The 13430-nt window shown below is 41.7% G+C and overlaps 1 long non-coding RNA gene across 1 annotated transcript; it reads right to left on the bottom strand.

Moving 5' to 3' along the window:
• Positions 1-10569: 10569 nt before the first annotated feature.
• LOC111258820 (uncharacterized) lies at positions 10570-13348 on the bottom strand. The gene is made up of 2 exons (XR_002679208.1): positions 13010-13348; positions 10570-12280 (listed from the first exon to the last, which is right to left on the bottom strand). It is a non-coding gene; the product is annotated as an uncharacterized LOC111258820 (long non-coding RNA).
• Between the last annotated feature and the right edge of the window lie 82 nt (positions 13349-13430).

Consider the following 13430-nt stretch of genomic DNA (forward strand, 5'->3'; position numbering starts at 1 on the left):
ACTTGAAGAAAGGTCGATGTAAGAAGCCACTTGTGAGCTAATGAAGAACTTAGAACTTTTTCTGCTAAAGTCTAGACGTATTTTAGCTGCAAACATTTCGCAATCTTCTTATAAATGTCCAATCTAGATTTTCTAGATTATTTCACGCCAGCCTTTCGTGCGACAGGGCTTGACGAGTCTGCATTTGCTCAAAATTCAAACACAATTCTTGCGCCACGCCTCTAATCATCTCATAAAATAATCAAAATTAACTTGCGAGACCTGCACCTTTTCTATGAGGTCCCTGAGAACGATTCGGTGGTTTTTTAAACATGTTGCTGCTCCGCTTTAACAGGTCTTTGTTCGTACTCGCTGTGACAGCCAACCAAACGTGAATTGTGTTCAAAGTTTAAGCGAGACCGTTTCTGCCTTTCTGTACTCTTGCCATCAATTTACGGTATGGTCCTCAGAAGCTTTTCACAGCATTGGCACCACATGTGAGCACCCGATTTCGCTTTCCACACACAGAAAGGCGCACCATTAGTATTCCATTTTTTTTTTTTTTTTTTCCATAGAACTAAGGTATAGTCGAAAGCCATACAGTTCAAAGCGCCTGCCAAGTATAAGGCACACATTTGAAAGTTCTAAAAGATTGCCCGTCAATAGCGTGTGGGCAGATTAGCCTGACGCCATAAGCCCGGTCATGTGTTTAACAGAAGTTGAGCTTGTTCTTCATATATTTTTACTCCAATAGCATTTGTAGGAAAATCATTCATCAGAAAGCTAATTTTCGATACCCCCTTTCAAGTAGTCAGGGGCCATATTGCCTTTACTGGGGGTATTTGCAAAATCACGCTTTAGTAATGCGTACGCGGTTTTCCGATTGAAGGTGATTCAGCTCACTTCAATGAACATGATGTTACACATTATTCAACCAGTATCCAGTGCTATCCATTAAGCAGCCATGCACACAATCAACACTGAAACCTGTCAGCTAATACAGGAACGTGTTTGTTTTAGGTAAAAATTTGGCAAGACCCTTTAGCTATTTTTGTTAAATGTTGCTTAAACGGTTCGTGCAAGGTTCACTAAAGTTTGCCTGTTTTATAAGGCTAGCAGTGTCAAGAAATAGATTTTACGCCGGGAGACAGCCCATAGTTTTTTCCAGTGCGAGAGGCTTTAGTTTTTTCAATTCCCTAATGTACAAAAACATTAATTTACTGTAGATGTTATTTCAATTTTGAGCCGTTGACAGCGAGTCCGTTCCATCACATCATCGAAATTACTCGTCTTTTCGCCTTTTTACGATACGCCCAAATTGACACAAACTACCAGTTTAAGTGAATTTTTTTGGCCCAGTTCTTTTTGGGAAACACGCCCTAACCATTACTTGGGCGTTTCGGTTTGAATCCATTGATGATCCAAGAACTATTCAATGTTTGTGTTGAATTTCAAAATGTGCCTTCGTTGCGGCCGTTATTGCCGGAGTTATTAATTCCATGGTCAGCTATAACAAACGCATATATTGACATATAAGAAGATTCGAACGACTGAGCTAATTCGGTACCACAGCTGAACCGATGGGCTCTTTGACACAACGTACCATCTGTACTGCTTACGGCTTGTATTTCACGAATAGTAGGTGTTGACTGTAGAATAAATTTATAATATACGACCAAAAATGAAACATGAACACCTATGTATCTTGTATTAAATTTATGAGTTTCTCGTTCTGCCATTCATTTGCAGAGTTAAAAAATTATACTCATGTTAGATAAATTTGATCGCTCCGATACCGTTTACAGCTATCAGAATGCGGAGTTTATAACCGTAAAATTGGAATCATACGATTACATACCTTTGCAGATCGCCAATAGTGGATCACACGCAAGTCCGAAATCAGCTTCGCAATGGAGATTTTCCCCACAAGATTGTCCTGAAAGCCGTGTGCAGGTAGCGCCGGAGCATGTCTTGCAGTGCTTGTTAGCGTTTGAGAACATTTTCCTGGTAGGACAAACCGAGTTGTCCGGGACTCCGGACGAGTCACAAGCGCATTGTATGTCTTGGGAGGTTTGAACGGCTGTTGTCGCCAGTAGCAGGAAACTGGTAACAATGATCGATTTCATGGCAGCAGTAAGGACATTGACGCCTATTCTAATTAATTGCATGCACGGGAGTGTATTCCCGGGTGATTGTCGCTTCAAACACACAGCGAATCAGTTGTCTTTTAGCTACGAGTAAAAGAGTATGTTTTTTAGTGGTCTGATAGTCTCTAAACGAATTATCTGCCCTCGTTCAACCTGTACTATTCTCGGCCCAAGGCTGACTTTATTAGAATCATGACCGTTTGTTGGTCAACAATAGTACGCGTTGCCTGTTTCTTCAAAAATACTTCCGTCGCGCACCGACAGGCTCTGACAACAGTTCGAATCATCATATGACTAACTATCAGATAGATGCACAACAAATCGCTTGCTACACGACGCTTATCGTAAGGCCAGACGGTCGTTTCGTCACTCACTGATAAGGCCGATTTGAGGGTCTTTTCAGGCAGTCGTCAGAAGCGCAAGACACGACGCTATAGTCATTACTACTACTCGCATGAGTAAATAATAGTTACAATTGTAAAAGCTTATTGGTACGTATGCATCATTTTTCACTTTCGCTGATACTCGTTTTGTTCCTCAGTCGATTTCATCGCAAGCAGCAGCTCATCAATAGAGTGCACTAAAAGTATTTTACCCAACAGTTCGCTGGGCTGCAACAATTGCACACTTTGACAAATAACAGATACGTATGGATGCCGAACACACGAGACGAGTAACGCGCAATTATTGCAGTAGTGATTGTAGTGCCACTCTACTTGGGGATAGATATAGAAAGAAAGAAGGCAAGGGACCTACTGTACTATGGACGGGTGCGTCGTTTAATCAGTGCTTTTTAAGCTGTTACAGTGTGCCGCCGACTTCGGCCTGGACGCAGGCCTCTTGGACATTCAAGTGTTGACATCTTGAAGTGACGACACACGATGGGCAAAATCCCTTCGAGATAACACCTTGCCGCCTAAGACTGTAGCGAGGTTTCCGGTACGAAGATTACGGTTTACTTCACGTAACGAAATGAGCTTCTATGCCCTTTTTTTTTAACACTTTAACTTGCTTTCGCGTTTTCCGTCAGAAGGACACATTGACAAATCGCCTTCTTCCCGGTCCGAGTTGGCTTGATGTATTAAGAATCAATGCACAGAAGTAACAGGACACGTCTTCCCGGACAGCAGATTTCTTTTTGTCCGCGTTCGGTTGTTTTAGTGCTGACCGACACGTCAAAAAGATCACCTGAGCATGTGTGAAGTAAGACCGCCATGGAGAGGGCAGCTCATCGGAGAGGGCTTGACTGCATACTTACTGAGAAAGGGCCGTCAACCGGCCAGCTAGTAGTGGTGGCGGCCTAGACGTAGCGGGCAACAGGCGTCCCTTGCGTACATAGTTCAAAACTGGAGACGACGTAGAAGCGCACTCTTACTTGTTTAGCGGACACATATTCAATTTGTTTTCTATCCGATCGACGCATTTGGGCTAAAACAGCCCCTTACTGTGATCCGGTCTAGCTTATTTTTCGTGGGCCGCTAGGGTTTCCTTCTGGGAAGATGGAGCCGATTAGCCCGGTGTTTTTTTCCCTAAAGGAAAATTTACTCCTTTCTACAAAGCGTAATGTGCATTTAGTTGATCGTAAACCGACGGGAGAAACTTCCTTGTCATTATCCAAGGTTGAAATCAACGCCGCCGCTAGCGCTTACAGGCCAGCGCGGCCAGCAGTTTCATCTGCGCTAGTACACCATCAGTATGAAAATTGCCCCTCGTGAATCAGTGTACTCAAGCTATGTTGCATCATAAACTGTGTTTGAACTACGCTGTGGAAAAAGCCGTTAGGTTATAGTTATTAGAAAACAGCTGGCCGCTGTTTGACGTTATCTCTGTTGTAAATATGATCAGCCTTTTACTTCTACACGGGTGAAATGTGTTTAACAGCAGAGCAGGTCCTTGGCGAAACGCACGGGTGGCGCTCTAGTATACGTATAATGGTTGATTGCTGCAGGCTTTATCGAATAGTGGCATACGTTAGCTAGGTCTGTCAGAAAGCATAGGTAGACTGTTGACAGACGATTACGTGCCGTCGTGGCAATATTCATAGTGATTCTACTATTATCTATATGATACTTAATTATATTGCCTACGGGTGTTTAGACCGAATGGGAAGAAAATACTGCCAACTCTAGGCGATCGAAGTGACGCTAGACAGCCTGTCTCAGTCCATCAAGTCGGAAGTGTTTGGGAATGGCGCAGCTTGTGCAAATGCTACTACACGCAGAGAATATAGCTATACTATTCAAAGTAAATACATCGAGCATTGTCTAAACTCTGGAAAAAATTGCTCTATTTTAATAATCACAAATTCTATTTGTTGTCATCTTCGATGAACTATCTTCTTCATTGAAAATATCAATGGCTTTCAGGGTCCATTCAACCCGAAATAAAGCGCAAGGTTTTTTATATTGGCGAGCCACTTTGCAAATAAGCGACTTGCGACACAGAATTATTTACACAAGGACAGTCAATACCGAACAATCTTTATAGCGGCCGTGAATGAGCAGAAAAGATTTGCTCGCCATGTCTTCACGCATTATCATATCTCTAATTCAGTGCGTGAGTTTACACTGTGAATCTCCCCTTACTTTATGCAAAATGCATCATAACTGACAACGATACACCTTGCCGAGGCCGTTGTTTAAGCGACATCTAGTGGTGCTTCAGAAATTGTTCGTTCTGTCAGAACTGTCCACTGACCGATTCTGAACCCAGATTGTATTCGAAACGTTTCTGGGTCAACCACGCGGTTTCACAATCGCCATTTAGTACTGAGCAAAATATTGCATTATCGCAAACGTCATTGAGAACTGTTTTTTTTTTCTTAGAAACTTCTTGGTGAAGGCGACGTACCTTGACGGCACGACGGATTTGCATGCCTTAAATAGATTCTTTCAATTTCGCATAAGACTGTGGACTACACCATCACGTGCTAGCTATAATTGTATATTCACAACGATCAAGTCTTTCATATAATTACTAATCGGTTAATTAGAATATCTCATACCTTAGGTAATACTACGATGGCTTAAACTGCCTGTTTTTAAAAAAAAAAAAAAAAAAAAAGTATAACAAAACCTGCACAAACGTTTTCAGGAATAGCGAACTCACGGAAACGGGCGTGACGCGATCACAGGTATTTAGTTAGTTCGCGATTATGATAGGCGGCCTCAGTTAAACGAGATTAAGATGAGATTTTTCTGCGAATGCAGAAGAAATTATAACAGCATGGTATCGTCATTAAGGAGTAACTGTTTTGCCAATAAATGTTTGAGAAGTAAAGGCTACAACGATTTACTCGTGTTCTGCTTGGTATTCACTGTCTTATTTCTCTTATGCCTGACTATGACTATCAATACGTATACAACAGATCTACTAAGCTAGAAAAGCGTTTCATCGATGGACAAAAATCGATGCTTTTTTAAAGTCTCATGATATTGGTGGACATGACGGTTAAGATACTATCATGGTAGGATGATTCCACTTTTCATCTGAATGCGGCCAATCGCGTTGTATAGGTACTATATAAGTTAATATCTCATAGTAAAAGCGAAACGAGCGAACACTAGGCCAACGGTCTACTGTTTTGCAACATCATCCATTAAAATAAGAATTTCTATAAATGATTATTTATTTCTCTAATGTCAATAGAAGTACTGACTACCGTTCAGGCTTTCTTAAGGCGAGCTTAAGTATTGAACGCAATTTTTCTAATTTTACATCATAATTCAGGTTCAACCTAACGGAACTGTTTTGGCTAATGAAGCGCTCCGCGAGACAGCTGTTCTTGTCGACTTTTATAAGTCAACTTCACAAACTATAGGGGTCCTCAGCCTTCCGCAAGACTAGTGCATCGCCGATTATCGTAGAAGTATTTATGATGTGACCTTTGATAAAGGCTTGGTCTGCAGGACCATCTATTTTTAGCTAGAAGAAACAAATACGATGCCGGGTGAGCTTCAATCCCTCCAATAGCTTATTATGGACCTTTTGTGAGATTAAGTATTAACTAGGCAAACGATATGTCGGTTCACTTCTGCACTCATGAATCGCTGCCAGCACGGTGCCGCAGCTGGTTGGAAAAAGATAAGTAGATAAACGTCTTTGTGTTTGGTTCAGGTCGGTCGATATCAAGCATACGATTGATAACGTGGGTGCGAAAGTAAGTCATGGACAAATGCCTTTGTGGCTGACAGTTTTGCGGCGTCTGCGCTGGTGTTTAATTTTCTGTTGGTGGAAACCCCCAGTTGATTAAACACTCTACATGGCGCAACTTTGGACCAGGCGTAGCTATAACAGGTAGAACGGAGGGAGTTGGAACGAGTATGACCGTATGAAAATTATGGGCTCTGACTATTAGAGATTGTTTAGATTCGAGATTTGAAAAGCCCACCGTCATTTTATTGTCCCGTCAACGTTCCTCGGCGGTAGACGGCTACAGCTCAATTATAGATTACGGCAAAAAATGTGCCACTATCGTACGCTGCTTCGTCATAAAGCTCTTGGCTCTCGGAAGACGTATGTAGAATATTTTTCTGATTAAAGTAGAGTTATTTAAAGGAGTCTCGAGGCTCACTGCAACAGTGTGACTCACCAACATCTTGGTCACATGACTGCCTGCCCATTTTAAGACAATATTGGTTTATTCGAACTCCTTATAAACCGATTATTTAAAAATTAAATTCGAAGTAGTTAAAACTTCTCGCCATTTTGGACACCATCTTACGAAGCAGTCGATTAATCCGGATCTCGTTTCAGCAGAAACGATTGGGGTCTAGCCGATCGCCACGCCGCTACCGTTCAACTAAGGGGAGCTGTTATACGCGATAGGACAGTTAAAAACGGACAGCGAAGGCTCAAAGCGTTGCCTACTCATTTGATGGTAAACAACGATTACCGTTTTTCATGAAATTCCGATCCATAAAAACTGTGTTACTTGCAAACAACACATTATGGTATATCATTATAATTATCCGCTGCTCATTATTGTACTGTAACACTTATCTTCACGAGTGTTTTTTTGCGGGAAAGCTTCATGCAGCTACTGGTTTTATGCTCGATCTATATAGGGATTGAACAATGCCAAATCTGTCGTTTTCTGGTAAATATTTGTTTGCTTAAAAGAATCACTGTAGTCGAGATCACGTTCGTACTATTTGATAATTAGAATAATTAAATATTTAAGTTATTGTTATCATTTTGATTATTAGTGGTGATTAAACGTTGCTTTGCATGGCTGGATCCGAGCACAAAATGCAGCAAATGTAAACTTAGCTCAAGTCGATGCCACATGCCAGCTCCATATACCTTTAACATTTGTAGGGTAACTCAGTATTATTTCGAAAATGTGTTTCGAGGTAAGGATAGGGCATAAAATAAAAAATACTCACAGTTACGTCAGGATAGTCTTACTTTCCTGTCATAATGGTATCGTTAAACCACAGTAAATAGGTGAAGTTAAGCTATCAGCGTACTGGGTAGATCGATATATAGTTGTCAACTGGGCCATCAGAGAGGAGGTAAATAAGCTGCCCGTCAGACAGTAATTAAGATGACTTGTGTGATAAATTATTAGCACTTCGATACATTGTCCGGCGTCCAGGAACGCTTCACCGTTAACGCTCACATGGGAAAGTTTGAACTCTTGGCCAAGACGTCGTTGCGGAAGCGTACCGCAAGAGATTTTCGGTCAAATGCTTCTGCCTGGTTCAAGCGCGTGCTACTTTTCCTTTGTAAACGGACGATAAAAACAGTTGACGTTTGACTCGAATGATTTGCGTTATGGTTAGCAAACAAGGCTCGCCGTCCACAGTTAAAGAACTTGGGATGATAATAGAATAAAAAAACTTCGTGTCAATATGATGACGATCGCCAAGAGTTGCGACGACAAATGGCTGATCGGATTCGAAATACAAGTTACATCTAATGGATAAGCGTACGTAGTAGAGTAAATCTAGCCGAAAGGCAAAACAACACTGATTCAAAAGCCTACCCACTTTCTTACAACATACTAGTCTGCGAGGCAGAAGGATGCTTCTCAGGAAGTTACTATAGGAGCAGGATAAATTATTACCTGTTTTCGATGAGGCCACATCGAGAGAAATCTGCTCAGGTAGATTTGGGCCATAGCGTGATTAGAGGGCAACGCAGTAGTTAATGCACTCTCATTTATCTCCTTTACTCTGCCAAGGGTCCTGTAAAGTGACTGGCGTGTTTAGAGCACAGTCTTTACTGGAATTGTTGATTCCATTATTAGTAACGGCCCGTCATGCAACCGACGACACCGCTGTCTCTTACCGGACACCTCGTGCTCATTGCTTCCCGATGAGCACAAAGTAGGCCAGCACTTGTCAACGAACGAAGAATTAGAATAGGCGGTTTATCTGAGGCGCGATCCAGTTAGGATGATTGACATTTCGCTAAAAGTGAGTCCACTTATTCGTATAGGTAACACGCCTACTGCCGTCACGTAATTCTTGCTCTGTTGACTGACGTGTCGAAGCTCATATAGCTATGTCATACTCTCTAACTATCCTGGAATCTCACTAAAATGCTCTGCGCACTATTTTCCAGCGTCTGTTGACAGAAAAAATCACCTGATCGGAAAGTATCATTTATCTAAAGCGATCATTCTAGCATATCTAAAGCACCTATTTAACACATAGCGTTCTGCTACCGAAATCAAATGAACGTATTTTTAGGTGGTGTTTGGCATGTTTAGTTGTTTTAGGCCGATTCCTAGGGCATGGCTTTTACGGTGGTGCATCGTTATGGGAATTGCCAGTATAGATTCTTAGTAAGTAAAATAGTAGACAATAATTATCGTACGATACAATTGTTATCGCTTGTTGAGCTAACTTTCAAAGATCATGAAATAGTATCGGCACCGTAAAGCCCACGTGGTATACTCATTCAAACGCCATTTACTCCAACGTATTTTAAAATTTTCCGCAAGTTCGTGAAGCATAGGTGCACAAAAACCTATCCATAGAATTTTCACTGCCTGCGTGTGTCCTCACCACAGCCGGTGCGTGACCTTGATAACTAAATCAATTAAAGAGATGCGCCTATCGATAGCCATATTCTAGCGTTTGCACTATACAGTTACTTCCCGTATTTTTACATAGTGCCACGCCAAGCTAGCAATCTCAAACAGGACCAAGCCTTACGGTAAACTGCTAAAGAAGTTCCGCTGTAACGTTTGCACAATCGAACTGAGTCACTTTGACAGTGACTTATGAGTATTAGTTGAAGTCTCGCATAGTTCTGCAGTGTCAAATTGTGACGCATATTTTTCGAGTAAACGTTTACGTCTAACGGGCTGAAGGATTTACGGATAATGAACTAATATTTGACCATAATCATTCTACTGCCTAAGGTGCCTTGAACGACGCAGAATCCCTGCAGTGTACCCCATTGCTCTGAGCACATCCTTTAGCAGCGGAAAAAAGAAAAGAGACAAAAAAAATCTGTTGAGTAGCAGTTCTCAGAGTAATCGACGTTCCTCGGTGTGATCGCAACAGTGTGCGGACCTAACAGGCTTAAAATGATTTAAATTATCGTTAAATATCTGTTGTTAGCCTGAATCCTATCCCCGTAAGTCCAAGGCCGAAGCGACTGGCGTAACCAACGACGACGACGACGACGACGACGACGACTCATACATTGCGTAACCCATCGAATTCCTATCTTCTGACGCGCATAGTTACTTTGGAGTGGATCGCGTCAGCACAACAATGCGTCTATTGGACGACTAGAGAAACACCGATTAACGCTTTCGTTTCTCGTACTATTCATCCGATAAAAGCAGGGCGCCTATAGACTACAGACACATGAAGATTCCTCGGCATATATGTCAAAACCAGCTCATGATACGATAGATATAAACAATCGTAAAGCAGCGAAGTGAAGTTATGTTTATGATTATTTATAACCTCATTCTTTTTCCTGTATCATAATGTTTTGACAATCTCATTTTTTAGATTTCAATCTATTTTTTTATACTCAGTCTGCTGTAGAAGAAAAATGAACATAGTAGATGCATGCGTATGCAATGTTGTAAGTAGGAACGTGAATTTCAAAGCTTATATAATCTTAGGCTCTTTCATGTTTGAAACGTTGTGATCGTATGTGTATTACAAATCTCAATCGTAAGGGTTTACTGCAGTGACATACTCGAGAGCATTCGAATATACGAACCGCCATACAAGACTTCAATGAGACTGCAGCCAGCGCTGCAGTCTTATGGAAGATAAAGAAAAACAAAGTTCTTATAAATAAACGCAGCCCCGCTAAACCTCATTTATTTTTGAATACATAGTACTTCTATGGTAAGATGGGAAAAACTGCCTTCCATCTTTTTGCTACGCGTAGTACGCTTCAAACAGCCAAACGATTGTATTTCTATTTAGAAGCAAAAAAAATTTTTAAAAAGAAAAGGCTAAGCTGAGAGAGTGTTGCAAGCAATTGGATTTATTTAGCTTGTTTAGATCAACTGATATTGATTTAGGATTTCAGCATTTTGCAAAACTGAACCACCGAGATTGGGTCGGACGACACTCTAAATGTGATATCCTGATGACGATGGATAACCGTATTGATCCTCCTGACTTTTCTGCGGTAAAATAAACTATCGTTTGTTCCCAAAATGCTTTTTGTGTGATTCTAATTATCGCTCGTTCTACCGTTCATCTTTTATCCCCTTGTGCGATTTAAATAGAGATCGCATGTTTTATGTTTTTCAAATCTCTTTGCGTTTCAGACAGTTGTTAGTTGATTCTTTGTTGCTATACTTGCCCAATGACAATCGTCACACAGCTTAAGTGGCTCAATGAGTTCAAGGCGAAACCACGAATCTGTTCTACCTAGTTTGCTAAAGGAGCCAGATGCAAAAGTGGCGTTTGGTAGAGGACACAAAAATAACTAGGAAAGAGTTACGTAAGATACAATATGCGATGTTTCTCGATCAGCGTACGTATGCTTGCGATGGTATAAATGAGATTTATTTAGGCCACAGCTTGTTCCTGTATAGCGACAGAAGTATTGAACGCATTTTGGTACGTGCCGTAACGCTTGCCGCACGTGACCAACGTCAGTGTTGCTAAGTCTGCCGTAAATCCACGGCTATTAACGTCATCCATTGCAATCTATCGACCTTCTAACTGCAGAATCTTTTCAATGGGAGCAGACGTGGAAATACATACGCTTGACGCGGTGGGCTTCGAGCTTCGGCGACCTGTATGCTTAGATACAGCGGAAATATACGCTGGCGCTTAGCGCCCAGCGATTCGCATGTTTGTGTGTCCACTCGTCTTGCTGGACTGGCGGGGCATGATCGGCGGTCTGCTCCTTTGAGTCCAAACAACTTGGATCCAGTTACCAAACCATATCCAAAGACATCGGCTTTTTAGCAGTGTTTAGTCTAGAGGAGGCTTTTCTTGTTACGTTTTTCCCACATCCACCGTTTAATGTCTCTTAAAACTTATGCCGGCACTATCAGCAGCCTCGCATCCGCAACGTCTCACGATAGAGCATCGAATCTAGTTGCTGCTCACGTTGAGACGTCTGGCACACGGAGTCTTGACCTACTGGGCACGCCGATGACTCGCCCTGTCAAGCGTCCAGTTCCAGCTGCACACCGCTGCATCCGATAGCCGCGCGAAAGCTTGTAAGGACCAAGGAGGGTGGCGACGCTGTTGTACAGTGATTCACAAAGTCCTTACGCTGGCACAAATCCTTGACATCTTGAATTTAAACAACAACCCGACGCGTTTTAATTAAAGCCCTTTACGATGTGTGAATGCGTACATGAGCTCGCCAGCCCTATGGACACGTCCGTAGTATTCTGCCGTTCTAGGTAGTGCTTGCCTTGAGTAGAGGGGCCTCATGTCCTTGCGCTGCCCGCTTCACACTTGTGGGCCTAACGGATAGCAGGTTTGACAAACCTGAGCAGGTGCTAGCGCAACAAACCGTAAACATCGAAAGCTGTTTCCAACGTCCCAATCTGTTGCTCAGAATGGTAAATGCGGTAGTAGTCAAGAGTTCTGCAGGCTGGCATATCACTTGAAGGATTTCTAGTAACGACGCATCAGAATCCGCAGAAGTTTGCCTTATTCGAACCGCAACTTGTTCTTGGTTAGCGATAGCAAGGAGAATACCTGGGACCAAATATATTATTGGTACGCGTTGTTACAATGTACTAGTAATGACGCCCAAGACAAAAGTCCGCTATTAATTGAGCGTGCCACTTACTTGCCGTTTGCCCTTATATCAAAACTGAACCTGGACCGCTACGGCAATTGCTGTCGTAGATAATCAATGAGAAGAGCAATTTGTCGTACGAAGCTTTACTAATTACGTCATCATCTAAGAATCCGGCATTTTTTGTTTACTTTATACTATTCGAAGCAACGGTACTTGAAGATATATGGTTGTCAAAAAAAGTAATTAGATGACTTTAAAGTGACATATCTCCCACAGCCGAAGTCGCGTGAAGCTTTTATCGATGGTATGTTGAAGGCCGAGATTTGCCAGTAGTATACGCACTAAAATTGCTAAGATGCTTTGATTCAGACTCAAGGCAGTACGCTTCAAAGATAAGCGATATTTTTGCAAAAAAATCATTACACTTTGCAGTTTGTTACTAACACTGCTCAAAGTTATTAAAAAAAAAAAAAATATTCTGTGTATAATCAAGATGTCTTATCAGAAGAAGCAACCAAGGATGGTTCTGTCGCTTTCGTTTTAAAAATTTCGATGTGAAAGATTCTGATCGTAGTAGCTGATCAATTGCGCAAAAAATTAATTAAATTATAATAATTTATATAAATTATTATAAAGACCCACTCGTGAGTAGGCACCATATCACCAGGCAACTAAATACTTACCATTAAACTGCTCTGAGCCACACGAATAAATGATTGACTAGACATGAATTGACGCAAACCGGTGTAAACCTCACGACGATACCGCGTGAGTAAAACTGTGAACAAAGAGGTTGTCTTCCACCATGCGGATGTCAAGCCACATACGTTTTCAACTGCTTGACAAATATCGAGAGAACCTAGATAGGATCTTGAACCATCAGATTACTATCTATTTCACTATCTGCAGAACATGGATGGTAAACATTTCGCTTCAATGGAGATTGCTTACCATAATTCTTCGTTGGAAACTACAGAGCTTCAACGGCGATGGGCGCATTGTGTTAGCACGGCAAAAATGGCGTGGCGCTATCATACCTAAACCAGTACTATTTGATAATTTAAAAAGGGATTTACTTTCGTTTCAGCTTTAAAATGGCTGGCT

The sequence above is a fragment of the Varroa jacobsoni genome, unplaced genomic scaffold (assembly GCF_002532875.2).
Source record: "Varroa jacobsoni isolate VJ856 unplaced genomic scaffold, vjacob_1.0 scaffold_267, whole genome shotgun sequence".
Classification (NCBI taxonomy): Eukaryota; Metazoa; Arthropoda; class Arachnida; order Mesostigmata; family Varroidae; genus Varroa; species Varroa jacobsoni.